Here is an 18,833-nt window from a genome sequence, read left to right on the forward strand (position 1 = left end):
TGCTATGCTTTTCCAGCACCACTCTAATCTAAACTCTCATTTCAAGACTAGGGGGCATATTTTTAGGGTGAGAGCAGAGAGATTTAAAAAAGACATGAGGGGCAGAGAGTGGTTCACGTATGGATTGAACTTCCTTCAGAAGTAATGGATCCAGGCACAGTTACAACTTTTAAAAGACACTCAGATAAATACATGAATACAAAACATTTGGAGGGATATGGATTAGGCAGGTGGATTAGTTTAGTTTGGGATAATGATTAGCATGGACTGCTTGGGCCGAGGGGTCTGTTTCCTTGCTGTTATGACTCTATGGCTCTATAACAGAGCGACTGGCAGTACAGACTTGATAGGCTGAATGGCCTCTTCTGTATTGTATGACTCCATGATCCTGGACAATCTGGATTATTTTCCAAATCTTGGGGCCTCTTTTCAATAAAAGCAAATGTAGACAACCTAATTTACTATCCCCTCCAATATGCCAGCTTAGCGTTTGGCTCATTGTAACAAGTTTTACCTTGTCAAGACTTTCTGGGTCGGGATTTCTTCTGAATTCATTAACATTTAAACAGGAGCACTTACGCCCACCACATCATGTTAATTCAACATTAATACAAATAAGCAGATTTTCCTCAGGGTCCTGACCGATCCTCTGTAACTACAAAGCTGAAAAAAAGTATTTTTATTTGAAAGAAAATCTCATTAAACCAAATTTATTCAAATTAAATTAGTGGCAGCCTCTTAAAGGGGCACTGAAACAAATTTCAATTTTTAAAGTAAACATTAAATTTAAATTCAGGTTTAGCTACAGACAGAGATAATGCACTTCAGCACCCACAGGTCATAGAAAGCTTCAAACCTCCTCATGGACACTCCATGCTTCTTTTTTAGGGATGCTCAGGCATGGAGGTAGCCACTATATTGAAGCAGACAGTCAGGCCTATGAACTCCTTCCATAGCCTGCTGTTTGCATCTGGTGATGGGCATCTTGGCCAGGCCCACGAGCAGAAATAAAAGGATGTTTTTGAACTCTCCCATGCCCCTTCACACCAAGGCCCATGTGCAACCAAACATTCAGGAGTAGCCCCTTCTAATAAGAAAAAAGGCTAAAAGCTGACATACCCTACATTATAGGAAGCACAGAAACCTTAAGACTGCAGAGAATACAGGTAGCCTGAGAGTCCATGAACCTCCTTAACCTTCCATTGTACACAAACACTGCATAGCACATCTCTGACAGTAAAGAGAAAGAAAGAACCATTTTTTATGAAGAGCTTCTCTCTCACTGAAGAAAGGTTAATTCACATCCAACAACCTGCTCCAAAATTTCTGCTTGCAGCTGTGACTAATTGTACCACAACAGTTGAGATAATCAGCATCACTCCAAATAAAACAAATCTCAGCATTCTAAAAAACAAATCAATTCACCCCGTCTCCTTATCTTAACAGATACTTTTTAAACAATTCCGGGATGCTGATCTGTACCTTCACCAAAAACTACACAGTTCTTCCTTGTATCATACTTATCTGTGCATAGAGTTTGGTTGAAACCCATCCATTAATTGTTGATATGTATCATTCACAAACAGAGGCAAAACCATCACCTCCACTCACCTTCTGTGAGACAAATAATTACCTACTTAACATTTACGTTCAAGTTTAAGACTTCACACAAAAGAAAACACACATTAGAAAGAATAAATCCACAATTTTACTTTTCCAATTATTACTTTGGCTAAACATTGATAAAGTATGAATGATAACACTCCTGAACTAATTAAAATGCATCACTATCTAGTCCATGTGGAAAGATTGGGGCATCATTTGGAAACATTTGCTGCCATCAGGTTTTCACAGTTTGTGCTTACCTATTCAAATGTTATTATTCCTCTGCATGATATGCCTCTGCAATTAAAAATTTCAAACAACTTTATTGTCCTTAAGGGATTTTCTTCAAAACTAGTTGGGATTTTGCAGTTATAGCAACAAGGTGTTGCTAATTCTGAAGGTTTGCCAAAGCTGTGCTCCTAGAATGATCAACTATAACTATAGCAACAGGACGCCAGTAATTCTAAACAATTACCAAAAATGGATTCCTACTCTATTAAAATGTCTTTTGCAGAGTGATGGTTTCATTTCGTTTGTACAACTTGTCATGGTCTTGATGTCAATTGAATTCTTATGTTTAAAGAAAGTCCTGACAGATGTTTGCCTACTGTCATGAAAATGCATAAACTTTTCAGTTTGATAGCTGCTTCACAAGCCTCAGCAACTTTAATTATTTTTGGCTGCTATCATATTTAACTGCTGCATGTAGTGACAGCTCTGTTCCCAACCAGAATGGACATGACCAGAAGTCCAGCCATCAATCACACTCATAGATCATACAATTGAAAGTGCCTGGGATTGAAGTCATCCACATAATTTGATTGTAATTATCCTCCAAACTCTACAATTTACTGGAGAAATAATCGATTTGTATTACATACCGTATATACGCATGTAAAGGTCGATCTCATGTAGAAATCAACCCCTCATCTTTGGCCAAAAAAATCTTGTATTTTCCGCATTTCTCATGTAAAAGTCGACCCTACTATATTGCATTATAAACCTCTTACAAAGGAAACTGCATGTTCCCATTAACCCACTTAAACAAAATTGCATTCATTCATTCATACCGCTAACTCTACTCATTGCTCTTTGTTTACTATATTGTGTCTCCACTCATTTATTCATAACTCAACTTAGCCCACGTGGTTATATACAGCACGTTTTGATTCATTTATTCATACAGATCGGTACTAAGTCTATGGGTACTTATCACACTTTGTTCGTCATATATCCAAAAGTTAATATCGAAAAAAAGTTAATCATTTTAATTGTGCCATTAGATCTGAATAAAAGTAAGATATATTAGCTACATATATGTTTAATTCTTTGACAAATTTGTGAGTGTTGCTGCCATTCATTACATATGAAGTAAATAGAGTCATAGACTCAGAGATGGACAGCATGGAAACAGACCTTTCGGTCCAATCCGTCCATGCCGACCAGATATCCCAACCCAATCTAGTCCCACCTGCCAGCACCCAGCCCATATCCCTCCAAACATTTCCTATTCATATACCCATCCAAATGCCTCTTAAATGTTGCAATTGTACCAGCCTCCACCATATTCTCTGGCAGCTCATTCCATACATGTACCACCCTCTGCGTGAAAAAGATGTCCCTTAGGTCTCTTTTATGTCTTTCCCCTCTCACCCTAAACCTATGCCCTCTAGTTCTGGATTCCCTGACCCCAGGGAAAAGACTTTGTCTATTTATCCTATCCATGCCCCTCATAATTTTGTAAACCTCGATAAGGTCACCCCTCAGCCTCTGACACTCCTGGGAAAACAGCCCCAACCTGTTCAGCCTCTCCCTGTAACTCAGATCCTCCAACCCTGGCAACATCCTTGCAAATCGTTTTTGAACCCTTTTAAGTTTCACAACATCTTTCCGATAGGAAGGAGACCAGAATTGCACGCAATATTCCAACAGTGGCCTAACCAATGTCCTGTACAGCCGCAATATGACCTCCCAACTCCTGTACTCAATTCTCTGACCAATAAAGGAAAGCATACCAAACGCCTTCTTCGCTACTCTATCTACCTGCAACTCCACTTTCAAGGAGCTATGAATCCGCACTCCAAGGTCTCTTTGATCAGCAACAATCCCTAGGACCTTACCATTAAGTGTATAAGTCCTGCTAAGATTTGCTTTCCCAAAATGCAGCACCTTGCATTTAACTGAATTAAACTCCATCTGCCACTTCTCAGCCCATTGGCCATTTGGTCCAGATCCTGTTGTAATCGGAGGTAACCCTCTTCACTGTCCACGACACCTCCAATTTTGGTGTCATCTGCAAACTTACTAACTGTACCTCTTATGCTCGCATCCAAATCATTTATGTAAATGACAAAAAGCAGAGGGCCCAACACCAATCCTTGTGGCACTCCACTGGTCACAGGCCTCCAGTCTGAAAAACAACCCTCCACCACTACCCTCTGTCTTCTACCTTTGAGCCAGTTCTGTATCCAAATGGCTAGTTCTCCCTGTATTCCATGAGATCTAACCTTGCTAATCAGTCTCCCATGGGGAACCTTGTCGAACGCCTTACTGAAGTCCACATAGATCACATCTACCACTCTGCCCTCATCAATCTTCTTTGTTACTTCTTCAAAAAAGTTTGTGAGATATGATTTCCCATGCACAAAGTTATCTTGACTATCCCTAATCAGTCCTTGCCTTTCCAAATACATGCACATCCTGTCCCTCAGAATTCCCTCCAACAACTTGCCCACCACTGAGGTCAGGCTCACTGGTATGTAGTTCCCTGGCTTGTCTTTACCGCCCTTTTTAAACAGTGGCACCACGTTTGCCAACTCCAATCTTCCGGCACCTCATCTGTGACTATTGATGATACAAATATCTCAGCAAGAGGACCAGCAATCACTTCTCTAGCTTCCCACAGAGTTCTCGAGTACACCTGATCAGGTCCTGGGGATTTATCCACCTTTAACTGTTTCAAGACATCCAGCACTTCCTCCTCTGCAATCTGGACAATTTGCAAGATGTCACCATCTATTTCCCTACAGTCTATATCTTCCATATCCTTTTCCACAGTAAATACTAATACAAAATATTCATTTAGTACCTCCTCCATTTTCTGTGGCTCCACACAAAGGCCACCTTGCTGATCTTTGAGGGGCCCTATTCTCTCCCTAGTTACCCTTTTGTCCTTAATATATTTGTAAAAACCCTTTGGATTCTCCTTAATTCTATTTGCCAAAGCTATCTTATGTCCCCGTTTGGCCCTCCTGATTTCCCTCTTAAGTATACTCCTACTTCCTTTATATTCTTCTAAGGATTCACTCGATCTATCCTGTCTATACCTGACATATGCTTCCTTCTTTTTCTTAACCAAACCCTCAATTTCTTTAGTCATCCAGCATTCCCTATACCTACCAGCCTTCCCTTTCACCCTGACAGGAATATATTTTCTCTGGATTCTTGTTATCTCTTTCCTGAAGGCACTTGACAGAATTTGTGCTCCAAAGATTTGGAGGACTCCCCAGTATGATGAGAATAATGACAGGAAAGCATGAGAGCCACAGTATTTCAATGAGGTGCTCTTCCAATAGAACAGCACCTTCAGTACCCTACAGCGCAGTAGAATCAGCCATAGTCATACAGGAAGGATTGCCACTGAATACCCCCCATTGTGGGAAGTCATCTTTTATAGACTATAAATGTTCTGATGCTGCTGAGGTCTGCTTTAACTGTATAATCCCAACTGTGAATGCAGTTTAATGCTTTGATCTTTCACTGCTGTTCTTTAGCTTAATAAAAGTTAAGATTACACACAAATAGAATGCTTCACAACATCCGATGTTCCCTCATTCAATCCTGAGAAATGGGAGGGAAATGGAAAAATTTGGCGGGAAAATTCAAGACACTTACACATTCAGAATTTAATAAATGTTTCATTTTAAGTGTGCCATTATACCAGGCCATGACGATATTGACCAATATGATTTTGCAGGATTTCAATGAATCTTTGACATGTTAAATTTTCGTACCCGTATGTATAAATAAAATTCCCTACCAGTAATTCATTTTTGTTTCTCTTGCTTTTATCCACGAATGATCTTTACCATAATTTATTGTGTTTTTCTTCTTTACCAGAGATTAGTTGAGCAATCAAATCAACTTCTTTTAATAATATGGTGTTTAGAACTGCACCATAGATTTCAACCCATCAAAACTAGTGCCCATATAATAGTTGACCTTATAAATTGAACCTTTAAAAATAGTCTAAAAAATTCAACTTTTACATGAGTATATAGGGTAACTTCTCAACACATTGCACTTTGCTTGAGAAATTACCCTGCTTTTTTTTTGGGAGAAGTTGCTTTCAATCATGTGCTCTGTTGTGGTTCAGAAATGGCTTGCTGTGATTTGCTGAGTCTCTGGCTGGAATGTAAATCCCATCCTGATTCCAATTCATTAGCTGTCACAGCAGTTTCACTCAAAACTCTTAGAAGAATCTTCTCATCCCCTGAATGAGATGAGCAATTGGAAATCAGTTGGGAAAATTTGTTGACATTTGAAATATTTTTTAAAAATCTGATTTTCCATCCTAGGCTTCAATGGTGTGATGAGCATCTTATTAGTGAGCGGCTGGAGGCTTATTTGCATGCATTAATATCTCATCATTGCCTAATCTTGCCTTATTTATATGCAGATTATTTTTCTCCCATGCAGAGGAAAGAAACTAGATGGAAACAATTCCCAAAATGAAGTCACTGTAGGTACCTGGCAATTCCAGCTCACCACTTGCTCCTCCAGCTTTCTCCAGGCACTCCCCAACATCTCAGTGCATGCTCCCTGGGCAGTGTAGGTTGGCATTGGACACTCACCAGCCTAACAACACAATCGTGGCACAGTTCCAACTCATTTATATTACAGTTGACCTCTTCAGCACTGCACTTTGGAGCTCAATGCACTTTGCATGCAGGGAAATGCATCATCTCATGCATTGGAACAGACTGCATCTCAGGGGTCAGGGCTTGCTTTTTTTCACTTAATCACTTTGTGTCTTCTTGGATGTGCATAGCACCTCTGCCTTGTCTTACCCATTTGCACATGGCTGTATCATTCAGAACTTACAGTCTTGGAGTATTTCCAGTCAAAGCCAGGCAGCACTGGTCAGTCAAGAGGGTGGATATGTTGCTGCGTGGCACTGTTCTATATCAATCCTACACCTGCAGCATATGGCAACAGCATACGCAGCAAACACACTGAATATGCTTCAACCAAATGGCTGTTTCTCAAAGTCTAAGTGGAATAGTCCTCAGTTAAGTAAAGAAGGACTGTAGTCAGTCAACCTTTCTGGGGATTACAAGTATCTCAGTCAGGAAGCTACACAAAGATCAATCAGGAATCTGGTCATTCATCATTTGGGGCAGTCCTTCCAAGTTGGTCAGAGGGGATTGGCACAGTCAGTCCATGGGCAATAAAAGCTCTCATTTGCTGCTCAGAGGCATAGAACTGAATTCCTCTCATCTTGAACAGTAAGCACTTGCTGTTAGAATACTGAATAAACTCACTGAATAACATTCGCCTGTACCAGTGTTTTTGTTTTTGCCAAAAATGTGTTGCTGGTTGCCGCTGTTTACCCATTATTTACTATCGATGCTACTTAGCTCTGTGATCTGCCTGTAAAGCTTTTCAATGTGCCTCGGTACACGTGACAATAAATTCAATTCAATTCAATGCAATGCATGCTCATTTCACACCCTTGACTATATATCCACACCCATTATAGTAGCTGCATTGTTGTCATTCTTGGATACTCTGGGGTTGAGGAGAGGTTCTCATCACTACTACTACATGTTCAATCTCCCACTGTCTGTGCCCCAAATGGCTTGAACAGCATGCATCTGAATCAGGTCAACAATGAACAATGTCAATGTAAAGATATTCCATTGTTCTCCTTATCTGGAACCTTCATGTCCCAATGTTTTTGAGGTCACTGTTTAAATGTTATTTTTATGCTGCAACTGTTGAATGGTCAAGTTACTGACAAGCTGCTTTGTTTCTGATCTTGCCCACATTGGAACCATCCATAATGGATCCAGGCACAAAAGCTGTGATTTTTCCTGTGTCTGCTGCATGAAGGCCTGCAAAACAAATGGATGAGGATCACATAAATCCACAAGCCCAGGACTAACATCGATCTCTAGCTAATGTGGAGCCAACCCCTAATAGAGAGCTTGCAGCCATAGGTTCCCTCATGATACAGTGAAGATTCAGGAGACCTATACTCTCATACCTTCCATGGGATGATGTGCTGATGAGAGAGGAGCAATAGGTGGAGACAGAAACTCGATATGCTGTCCAGTGTGTCTGTAATGAATCACCTCTTTCCATCAGAGTCAGTGGGATGTAGGATGGGACAGGTCATGTCTGGGACTTCATAATGGTACCATCCAGTTAGGGGACACACCACTTAACAGAATTTGTGCTCCAAAGATTTGGAGGACTCCCCAGTATGATGAGAATAATGACAGGAAAGCATGAGAGCCACAGTATTTCAATGAGGTGCTCTTCCAATGGAACAGCACCTTCAGAACCCTACAGCGCAGCAGAATCAGCCATAGTCATATAGGAAGGATTGCCACTGAATACCCCCCATTGTAGAGAGTCATCTTTTATAGACTGTAAATGTTCTGATGCTGCTGAGGTCTGCTTCAACTGTATAATCCTAACTGTGAACGCAGTTTAATGCTTTGATCTTTCACTGCTGTTCTTTAGCTTAATAAAAGTTAAGATTATACACACAAATAGAACGCTTCACAACATCCGATGTTCCCTCATTCAATCCTGACAATCCTGCTAGTATGGATCCTATGGAAAGGTTAGCTATTGTTCTCACAGGCTTAAAATATTGTGTGGCACTAAAGATGGCTAGGCACTCCATCTTCATTCTTGTAGTTGTAGCCAAAATGACATTGGCTCACACAGCAGATGATGAAAATTTAACATATATTTACAAGGTGATAACATATTCACAATAAAGTGGAGTTCTGGGGGCAGGTGACCTCAGGGGCTTTTATGACTGAACACCAAGAGTCCTGCAATGCTGCTGCCAAGTTGTTTGGTACACAGGGACAATCAACCAAGTCACGCGTTGGAACAGAATTCTTGACATGCAGTGTCAATGAGCACCAAAGTGCAGCACTGAACTAGTGGACTGTACTGAAAGTTAGTTCAAGTTGTGCCACAATGATGTGATAAGCCTATTGCTTTGCCAGTACCGACCTCCACGTGCAGTGGGTGTAGACAATCATTACTCACGGTGTGTGTGCTGTGATGTCAGAAAATGCTGGCAGGATGGATGTAAGGAGAAGTCTCTGGTGTTTTGCAGAGTCATATAGTCATACAATATGCATAGAGTCATTCAGTGCAACTCATCCATGCTAACCAAGTTTCCCAAACTAACCTCGTCCCATTTACCTGTGTTTGGTCCATATCCCTCTAAACATTTTATATTCATGTACTGTCCAAATGTCTTTTAAATGCTGTAACTGTATCTGAATCTACCACTTTCTCTGGCAGTTCATTCTAGATATGAACCACCCTCTTTGTGAAAAATTTGCCCCTCAGGTCCCTTTTAAATTTTTCTCCTCTCACCTTAAACATATGCCACCTAGTTCTGAACTCCTTGTCTGTGTCACTCATGATTTTACAAACCTCTATAAGGTCATCCCTCAAGCTCCTGCACTCCAGCCTATCCATTCTCTCCTTTTACCCCAAACACTCCAGTTCTGGCAAGGTCCTAGTAATTCTTTTTAGAATCCTCTCAACTTGATAATATCCTTCCTTTAGCAGGACGACGAAAACTATACACAGTACTCCAAAGGTGGCCTCACCAATGCCCTGTATAACCTCAACATGGTGTCTCAACTCCAATACTCAATGGTCTGAGTAATGAAGCTTTGACAAAAGGGTCAGTTAGACTCAAAACATCAGCTCTTTTCTCTCCTTACAGATGCTGCCAGACCTGCTGAGATTTTCCAGCATTTTCTCTTTTGGTTTCAGATTCCAGCATCTGCAGTAATTTGCTTATATATTACAATGAAGGCAAGCATGCCAAACACTTGCTTAACCACCCTGTCTACCTGTGTTGCAACTTTCAAAGAACTGCGCACCTGAACTCCGAGGTCTCACTGTTCAACAACACTACCCAGGCTGCAAGGTACTCACTCATGTGGGGAATTGTTGCCATTTAGCTTTTGTCCACTGCCTGGGAATATAGCCATATAAATGAGAGGCGACTAGGAAATAGTGAGATTTTAATGCAGCAAACAAGCCATTCATTAATGAGATTCTGGTCTCAAGTAAAAGCAAAGTTTGGAGTTCTGAATGAAAATCTTTGGACTTGAAAGGTTAATTTTGCTTCTCTTTCCACAGGGTTCCTATTGTGTTCCTCTCGTGTTTTTCTTTTAAAGATTCTTAGCTTGCCACTTAAACCTTAAACAGAACATAGGACTTCTTTCCTCAATGTCCAAAGTCTTATTTTTCCATTCCAATCTAACTCGCAATGGTCACGTCATTCAAGAATCAGGAAGCTTCTACCTGATTCCCTTTTCCCCCCACCCACAACCTCCCTTTCAGTTTGTAATTCTAACCTGCTCTCATTGGGCAAGTGGTATCCAAAAGCCTTTTTTTTCCCATTGTGCTATTTTCTCACAATCAATAATGCACGGTACACTTGTGACAGCCAACAGAAAATACTGGGAGAAAGTGAGGACTGCAGATGCTGGAGATCAGAGCCGAAAGTGTGGCCCTGGAAAAGCACAGCAGGTCAGGAAGCATCCGAGGAGCAGGAGAATAATCAGAAACGTTGATTCTGCTGCTCCTCGGCTGCTGCCTGAACTGCTGTGCTTTTCCAGCAACACTCTCGATGCAGAAAAATACAGGTCTGAACAGAGAGCACTTACCTGGGGGGGGGGGAGGTGTCTCTGTCTTTCATGGATGTAGACACTGCCCGTTAGAGCTAATGTCTGAAACAGATAACTACCTCAAGGTTACGATGGTCACAGAAGCAGATATATTCAGTGAAGCCAGGAAGGAGCTGGAACAAGGGAAGGTGGAACTTTTAGCCACGGTTGGTTTTGAGTTGCTGACATGAACAAAAGACACATCAGAATAAATATCTTATTTCAACTCCGGAGTTGGAATCCAGTGTTTAAGAGGAAGGGGGGAATATTTTCTGAAAGAAGAAGTGAAATCAGAGCTTCAGTAAGTAAACAAAGATGAGTACAGAACGACTGCTGTTTAAGTTCCTACACGTGCTAGCATTTTTGTCACCAATTATGTCAGAAATAACTCCTGCCGCATAGAGTTCTATTATATGTTGTACTAAATGCAGCAGAAAGAGAACACGGGAGTTTTAAAATGATGTTCAAACCACCTGCGAAGCTGTTGAAATGTTGGTTTCAGTGATCACCATTAGGGAAGTGAAAAAAAAATCAGCCACTGCTCGTTCCCCGATTGATAATTAGCGACTTCTGCTGGAGAGTCTTTACATATGGCCACAGAGTAAAATCATGAGAGGGCTTTGCTAGTGAAAAGACCCACTAACGCTCACTGGCTGGCCTCATGTGAAGAGAAACCATTAGCGTGGTAGAGTGGAGGGTGATCGAGACTCAAGAAACTTCACCATGAGCTCGTGCCATGGGCAATAACGTTGGACCAAAAAGATCCTAATCCTATTCATTTTAATTCTCTGATGTTGACATTGCGCGATGTGGAGCCAAGTTTTGCTGGAAGTAAACTCTGTTTCAATGCCTTAGGAAAAACCAACACGTTGTAACTTATTTCACAAGCTGAGAGAAAAAAAAAAACAGATTTTTGGCACCACAGAGGAAGGAAGTCTTAAAGAATCAACATGTGCATTCCTTCCTGTCTGAGCTCACTGCAACCCTTCTCATGCATTGGTGATACACTCAGTTCATTTGATGATACTGAAATGAACACTTAATTTGCCTGGTCTTCGTGGTCTTCATAGTTTCCTGCTCTGCACAGTTGCTTTCATCTCTGCAGTTTAAACATTTTGGGAAATAAAAAAGATGCATCATTTATTAAACGCTATACTGATAATGAAAAATGAAGTGTATATGCAGGAAAGAACAAACTGTTCCATTGACCTGTGACATGGAAGGAAGTTAAGGAAGCTATGTTCACATTGCCGCACTGCACTTCCTACCATTGGCTTTTGGCACTGATATGGCTTTCTTTCTTCTGAAAAACGGTAAACTGGCATTTTGCGGTTTTGGCACCTTAAGAAGAGGAAACCATCCTTCAATCCACTTATCAAGGCTGCCAACTAACAGGAGATAAATCAAGCTATTTGACAAATTTGGATATAACACAATGAAATTCCAGATACAAGAAACTGGACAATTTTAAACTTGCTGAAAACAAATTAAAATCCATTTCAGATACATGTAGCCAACCTTTCAACTCATGACCTACTTTTTTTTGGTGGGAATGGATCAGTAGTGAAATTGAAAAGATGGAGACAAAAAAAACCACATCTGTGCTGTTTTGCACCCAAACTACACTGCTTTCTTTACCATGGCCTCAATTCAAGCAGACAAATGCTCCCCACCCAATCAGGCGAGAGACCAATTGACAATTGACAAATTTAGGACCTGGATAGCAATTCAATTGCAACCCGTGTTTTTGCAAACTATTATCATTTCAAATGACCAAAAATACCCTTTTCAGAGTTTCTTAAGTGGGCTCTTTTGTCACTGGAAAAAACAATTAGAAGGTTTTAGGGGCATGTGGATAGTATTTCTTGGCTACTTAGACCAAATATAAGCGCAGCTTAATGGTGTTACCTCATCAAAAGACTCAACAACTAAGTTTTGTTTCCCCTTGCTGTCTTTCAGTCTTCCTAATTTGCCACAACCAAAATACATTTCCCTTTAAATAATCCAGTTTGGTAGCATAACAAAATGTTCATTTTAGTGGTGCCTTTGTCTGCATTGATTGTTATTACATTTTTTAAGAACTAAATGGGAAAACTGAAAAATTCTGAATAGTTTTGTTTTCTGTATTGAAAGGGGTTTTTGCCATATTATTTCTTGGAAATGAAGCCATCAGTTTAATAAGTTCTGAAGAAGTTACTTTGCATTCAAACTGTTAACTTGTTCTCTCTCCACTGATGCTGCTGAATCAGCTATGTTTCCCAGCATTTTCTCTTTTTATTTCAGATTTCCAGCACCTACAGATTTCTCTTTCGGTTTACTTTGTGCTATCATTTACCTGATGTTTACTTGAAGTCAAATGACTTCTGTGAAACAGCCAAGCTAAGCTTTTAAGGAGATAAGAGATGGAGTTTATTGCTTTACTTGTGGGGAAAATTGGCTTTGCAAGGTCACTGTATGCTAATGGTTGTTCAACAACTGTTCCTGGACTTAGAAGGTCTACTTAATAGACCTAGAAGTCAGAGTAAAGAAGATAACTAGTAGCTGCAAGCTTATCTTAAGGTAAATGGTAAAGGTCTTTTCCAAAAGGTAGGGTAGTTCAAGCTAGAGGGTATAGGTTTAAGGTGAGGGAGAAAGATTTAAAAAGGACCTGAGGGGCAACTATTTCACACAGTGGGTGATGAGTATATGGAATGAACTGCCAAATGAAGTGGTAGAGGTTTATGCAATTACAACATTTGAAAGACATTTGGACAACTATATGGATCGGAAAGATTCAGAGGGATACGGGCCAAATGCAGGCAAATAGGATTAGTTTAATTTGGAAAACTGGTTAGCATGGATGATTAGGACCAAAGGGTCTGTTTCCATGCTATATGACTCTTTGACTCTATGACCTGACAAAACCCGAAAGAGTGGACTGTGTCCAATTCCCAATGACTCAAATCAAACTTAACAGCAATCAGAGCTGGACAATGACCATCAATCTACAGCTGTCAGCAATTCAGCTTCAATCAGAGATCCTAATGGATAGGGACCTTCTTTTGACACAGTGTTAATGTTCCCTAACCCATGGACCAGGAGGCCTGGGTTCAAGTCCCACCTACTCTAGAAGTGTGTCATAACATCCCTGAATAGATTCAACAGAAAAATAGGTTAAAAAGAAAAACCCCAATGAGGAAAAAGTAATCACATCCTCTCATTTGTTTCCAGACACTTGGCCTACAGCAGTTGTTTTTCCCTTGTGCCAGTTTTTTTTGGAATAATCATCACCTCCTTAGAGACTGGTCTTTCTGCAAACTGTGACAGAGTGAGACTAAAGACATGTAGTTTTATGTCTCGATCACAGTTTAGGTATTAACCAGTATTTACTACTTGCCTTATAATTTTGAATCTAATAAATGGATTATTTTGAGTTCATTAAAGATGAGCAGTGAAAATATCTCTTGTTTTAGGAGTAATACTAAGGAGAGTTAATTTGGCTGTTTTGATATTTGATTAAACACGTTTACACTAATGGTGCAACTGGTGACTAGGGATAGTCATCATGGTTTTTGTGAGGGAAATTGTATCTCACAAACTTGATTGAGTTTTTGAAGAAGTAACCAATGAAGATAGATGAGGCCAGAGTAGTGGACATTGTTTACTTGGATTTTAGTGAAGCCTTTGACAAGGTTCTGCATGATAGACTAATTAGTAAAGTTAGATCACATGGGATTCAGATGACTTTGATAATTGAATACAAAGTTGACTTAACACTAGGAGACAGAGAGTGATGGTGGAGTGACAGTTACCGACTCTGAACTCCAGCATCTGTGGTCCTTATTATCTCCCAAGTGATGATGGAGGGTTGTTTTTCAGATTGGAGGCCTGTGACCAGTGGTGTTCTACAGGGATTGGTGCTGAGTCCACTTTTGTTTGTCATTTATATAAACTGTTTAGATGAGAATATAAAAGGCATGGTTAGTAAGTTTGTGGATGACACCAAGATTGGGGGTACAGTGCACAGTGAAGAAGGTTATCTATGATTACAAAGAGATCTTGATCAATTAGGTCAATGGGCTGAGGAGTGACAGATGAACTTTAGTTTGGATAAATGTGAGGTATTGTATTTTGGTGAAACACACAAAGGCAGGACTTATACCATTTAAAGGAGGACCTTGGGTTGTACTGTAGAATAGAGAGGCCTAAGGTTTCAGATACATAATTCTTTGAAGTTTGCTATATTGATAGGTGGTTAAGAAGGCCTGTAGCACTCTTGCCTTCATTGCTTAGGCCTTTGAGTATAGGAATTAGGATGTTATGTTAAGGTTGTACAGGAGTTGGTGACGCCTCTTCTGGAGTATTTTGTCCAGTCTGGTCACCTTGTTATTGGTAGAATATTAAGCTACAGAGTGGGTTAAAAGAGATTTACCAGGATGTTGTGGGGAATGAGGGTTTGAGTTGTAAGGAGAGACTGGCTACGCTGGGACTTTTTTCACTGGTGTGTAGAAAATTGAGAGGTGACCTTATGAAGTTTTTAAAATCATGAGGGTGTGGAGAAGATGAATGGCAGGTGTCTTTTTCCACATGGTGGGGCATTTCAGGACTAAAGGACATTTTTCAAAGTGAAAGCAGAAAGATTTTAAAAAGACATAAGGGGCATTCTTTTTTATATAGAATGTTTTGTGTAAGGAATAAAATTCCAGAAGAAGTGGTGGATGCGAGTACAGTTATAATATTTTAAAGACATTTGGATAAGTACATGATTAAGAATGTTTCGAGGGAAATGGGCCAAGCGCAGGCAGATTGGACCTGTTTAGTTTGGGATTATGGTCAGCATGGACTGGTTGAACCGAAAGGTCTCTTTCTGTGCTGACTCAAAGACTTTATGGTGGAGTAGTTAGGATTGCTTATCAGTACATTCCTCCTGTCAGAGTCACAACACGATTCTTTTGCTTTTAATTATTACCTTATTGACATTACTGATTGTTCCACACAGGACTCATATTTTCAGTTTTGAAACTCAGCATTTAAGATATTGTCCTGAAATCCTTTTCTTCATTAATTTAAGAAACCTGTTTAAAGAAAATGTTTTAAAGCTTTTGCTAAATTATATGGACTTTATATAAAACCTTTAAGAACTTATCCATTAATATTCAAATAATGGTTTCATTCTGTGTCTGTGAAATTAAAAAAAGAAGCTAGTGAGCTGTATAAGAATTTGCAATTATATCCAATTGCTTTCATAATTTAATTAAAGATCATTTACTGAAATATTGAGACTAGCATTTTGTAACATTTTATGTACTCCATCAAAAACACTTGATTAAGGACAGATTTCTTCCTGGAAGACAATGCCTAACGTTTCACATTTGGAGAAAGACAAATTTATAGTTACATTAGGTAATATTTTGTCCTGAAAGGAACAGTAACTATCTTTTTAAAAAAGGTGTATCGTAAACTGATCCACCTCAACATCTTGAGCAACATGTTCTACCCACCAACTTGTTCAACAATGCTAATACACATCTTTGGAGCAGGTGGGACTTGAACCCCGGCTTCCTCGCTCAAAGATAGAGAGGCTACCACTACATCATTTACACCAGCTACAGTTCTACGCATTAGGCAGCAAGGTATCCCTGCACACTTCTGTGGACCAAGCTATATCTCATTTCATATCCACTACAATGCTAATTTCTATAGGCCATTTTCAGCTGAAATATCCAACCAAACAGTTATGCCAAAATCATTCATAGTTTCCAAATGTGGGCAATATTTCCCATTCCATACTGGTGGCCATTTACTCGGCTGCCTTGCACTATTTTCAAGGAACAACCAGTTGCCTCATAGTTCCTTTTGGTGAATTTCATTCACCAGGTGGCGATAGAGGGCTAGATTTTCAAGGCCCCTGAAGGCAGGAACAGAGATAGTACTCCAGCAGTAAATGTTAGTATTCAAAAATAGTTAGGCACCATTGCCTCTCACTGGTCACTGATATGCTGTTTGTTAGAGCTGGACAGCACATTCATTTAAATACAGGTAAAACCATGTGTGGAGAGGGGCATTAGATTTCATTTCCATTACTAGCTTCCTTACAGCTTTAGGCGTCATCAGATGAAATGGTATGGCTGTTAAGAACCAAGTGACTGATCAGTGAGATCCATCAACAGGAAGGCCTTAGACTCTCTCAAAGTCTAACTGGTCCATGACCATATCAAAAGCCTTAGTCCTCTGTCAGTTTAAACTGCTTCGGGTATTCACTCGAGCCGTCAAACTACACAGATGGTTCCTAGGGAATAAGATGAAGGGCTTTTGCCCGAAATGTCGATTTCGAAGCTACTTGGATGCTACCTGAACTGCTGTGCTCTTCGAGCACCACTAATCCAGAATAAGAGATAACCCTTGAGTGATGGCTACTGACCCCTCTGCGGGAACACTGGTGTTACAACTGTGTAATGGTAATGTATATTTTATAAAGCAGATACTGTCTGGTTAAAAATTGAGCCACAGTATTTACAAATGGCTGCCATAAGTCACCTGACAGAAGAAAATCAAAAGAATCTGTCACTAAAGGCAGATAGACTTATGTGTTAGTTCAATAGAAATGACAAAGAGAACCATTAAGAAACTCAAAAAAAATCTGAAATAAACAAGATTCTGGCAGAACCCTGCATGGGAATTCTAACAGAATTGATTTTGCTTTGTTGGATGATATTTCATCAAAGGTTAATGTAGCAGCCATTTTAAATTTGAATTTTATATGGTTATGAAATTCCATTTTAAACTAGAACTCTCCAGGAAGATCTCTGATCCAGAATTACAGAGTGAATTCTCAACTACAAGAGAGAGGCTTTCAGAAATCAACACAGTTCTGCAGAAAGAGACCAGGCAATCTGAAAGTGCTGTTAGCACAGAACTAATGAAGATCAAGAAAACCTCCCTTTCTCTCACTCAAAGTCAGCTCTAACTCCTAGGTCCACCAGCATAAGAAATCTCCAACTATCCAACTACAGAAACAAGCATACCTGCTAATTTCTGAATTCAAGTTTTCAACTGTTTCACTTCCAGAAAGAGAACCTGCAAACAAGTAACTGCCTGCAATAATAACGGAGAAAGTGAGGACTGCAGATGCTGGAGTACCAGAGTTGAAAAATGTCATGCTGGAAAAACACAGCAGGTCAGGCAGCATCTGAGGAGCAGGAGAATCGATGTTTCAGGCATAAGCCCTTCTTCAGGAATGAAGAAGGGCTTATGCCCGAGACGTCAATTCTCCTGCTCCTCGGATGCTGCCTGACCTGCTGTGTTTTTCCAGCACGACATTTTTCAACTGCAATATTAACAGGCTGATTCTACATTTAACTTCATAAGTAACGTTTATCCAAATCTGCATTTAATCTTTATGTTGATATTTTATATGATAACTGCATCACATTTCTACTTTGTAACTTTTGACAATAATTGTGTGGTAAACTAACCATTATCAAATTAAGATAAAAATTTTGATGCTGTTTATTTTCAGAACAGAAACACCAAAAGTAACTAAAATGAGACTAAAAAAGCTATATAAATCCCCATTTTCTGGATTAGTGGTGCTGGAAGAGCACAGCAGTTCAGGCAGCATCCAAGATTTCGAAGCTCCTTGGATGCTGCCTGAACTGCTATGCTCTTCCAACACCACTAATCCAGAATCTGGTTTCCAGCATCTGCAGTCATTGTTTTTACCTCTATATAAATTCCCAGTTCACTGACCACACTGCTGACAGATCTGACGTGATATAAACAATACTACCTGCTCAACAGAATAACCATTGAGCTGGTAATTAAGGTTCTAAATTGCAAATCAGTATCTGAATCGTAAAGTGGCATCCTTCAAAACCCTCCTACAAGAAACTGTCATTGTGATGTTTTACTGGAATTTCCATAATATGACTGTCCAGAGATAGGGAGACAGATATGGATTTTGGTCTTTATTTTTGGGAGGAATTTTCACAATTAACCAGAAGCATGATTTCAAGCTGGTATGGTAGACAGGCAGAAGGCTGGAAGAACACAGCAAGCCAAGTAGCATCAGGCAGTGAGAAGTCAATGTTTCAGTTGTAACCCTTCATTCCTGAAAAAAGATTACACCTGAAGTATTGAGTTCTCCAACTCCCATTGCTGCCCGGCTTGCTGTGTTCTTCCAGCCTCCTACTTACCTACTTTAGATTCCAGCATCTGCAGTTTTTTTGTCTCCAACCAGGTATGTTTCAGAGAGCAGATGACTAAGGGCCTCCAGTCATGTTAATGGAAGTTTGTTTATATTGTGGGTTC

This window comes from Chiloscyllium punctatum, chromosome 37 (genome assembly GCF_047496795.1).
Source record: "Chiloscyllium punctatum isolate Juve2018m chromosome 37, sChiPun1.3, whole genome shotgun sequence".
Lineage (NCBI taxonomy): Eukaryota > Metazoa > Chordata > Chondrichthyes > Orectolobiformes > Hemiscylliidae > Chiloscyllium > Chiloscyllium punctatum.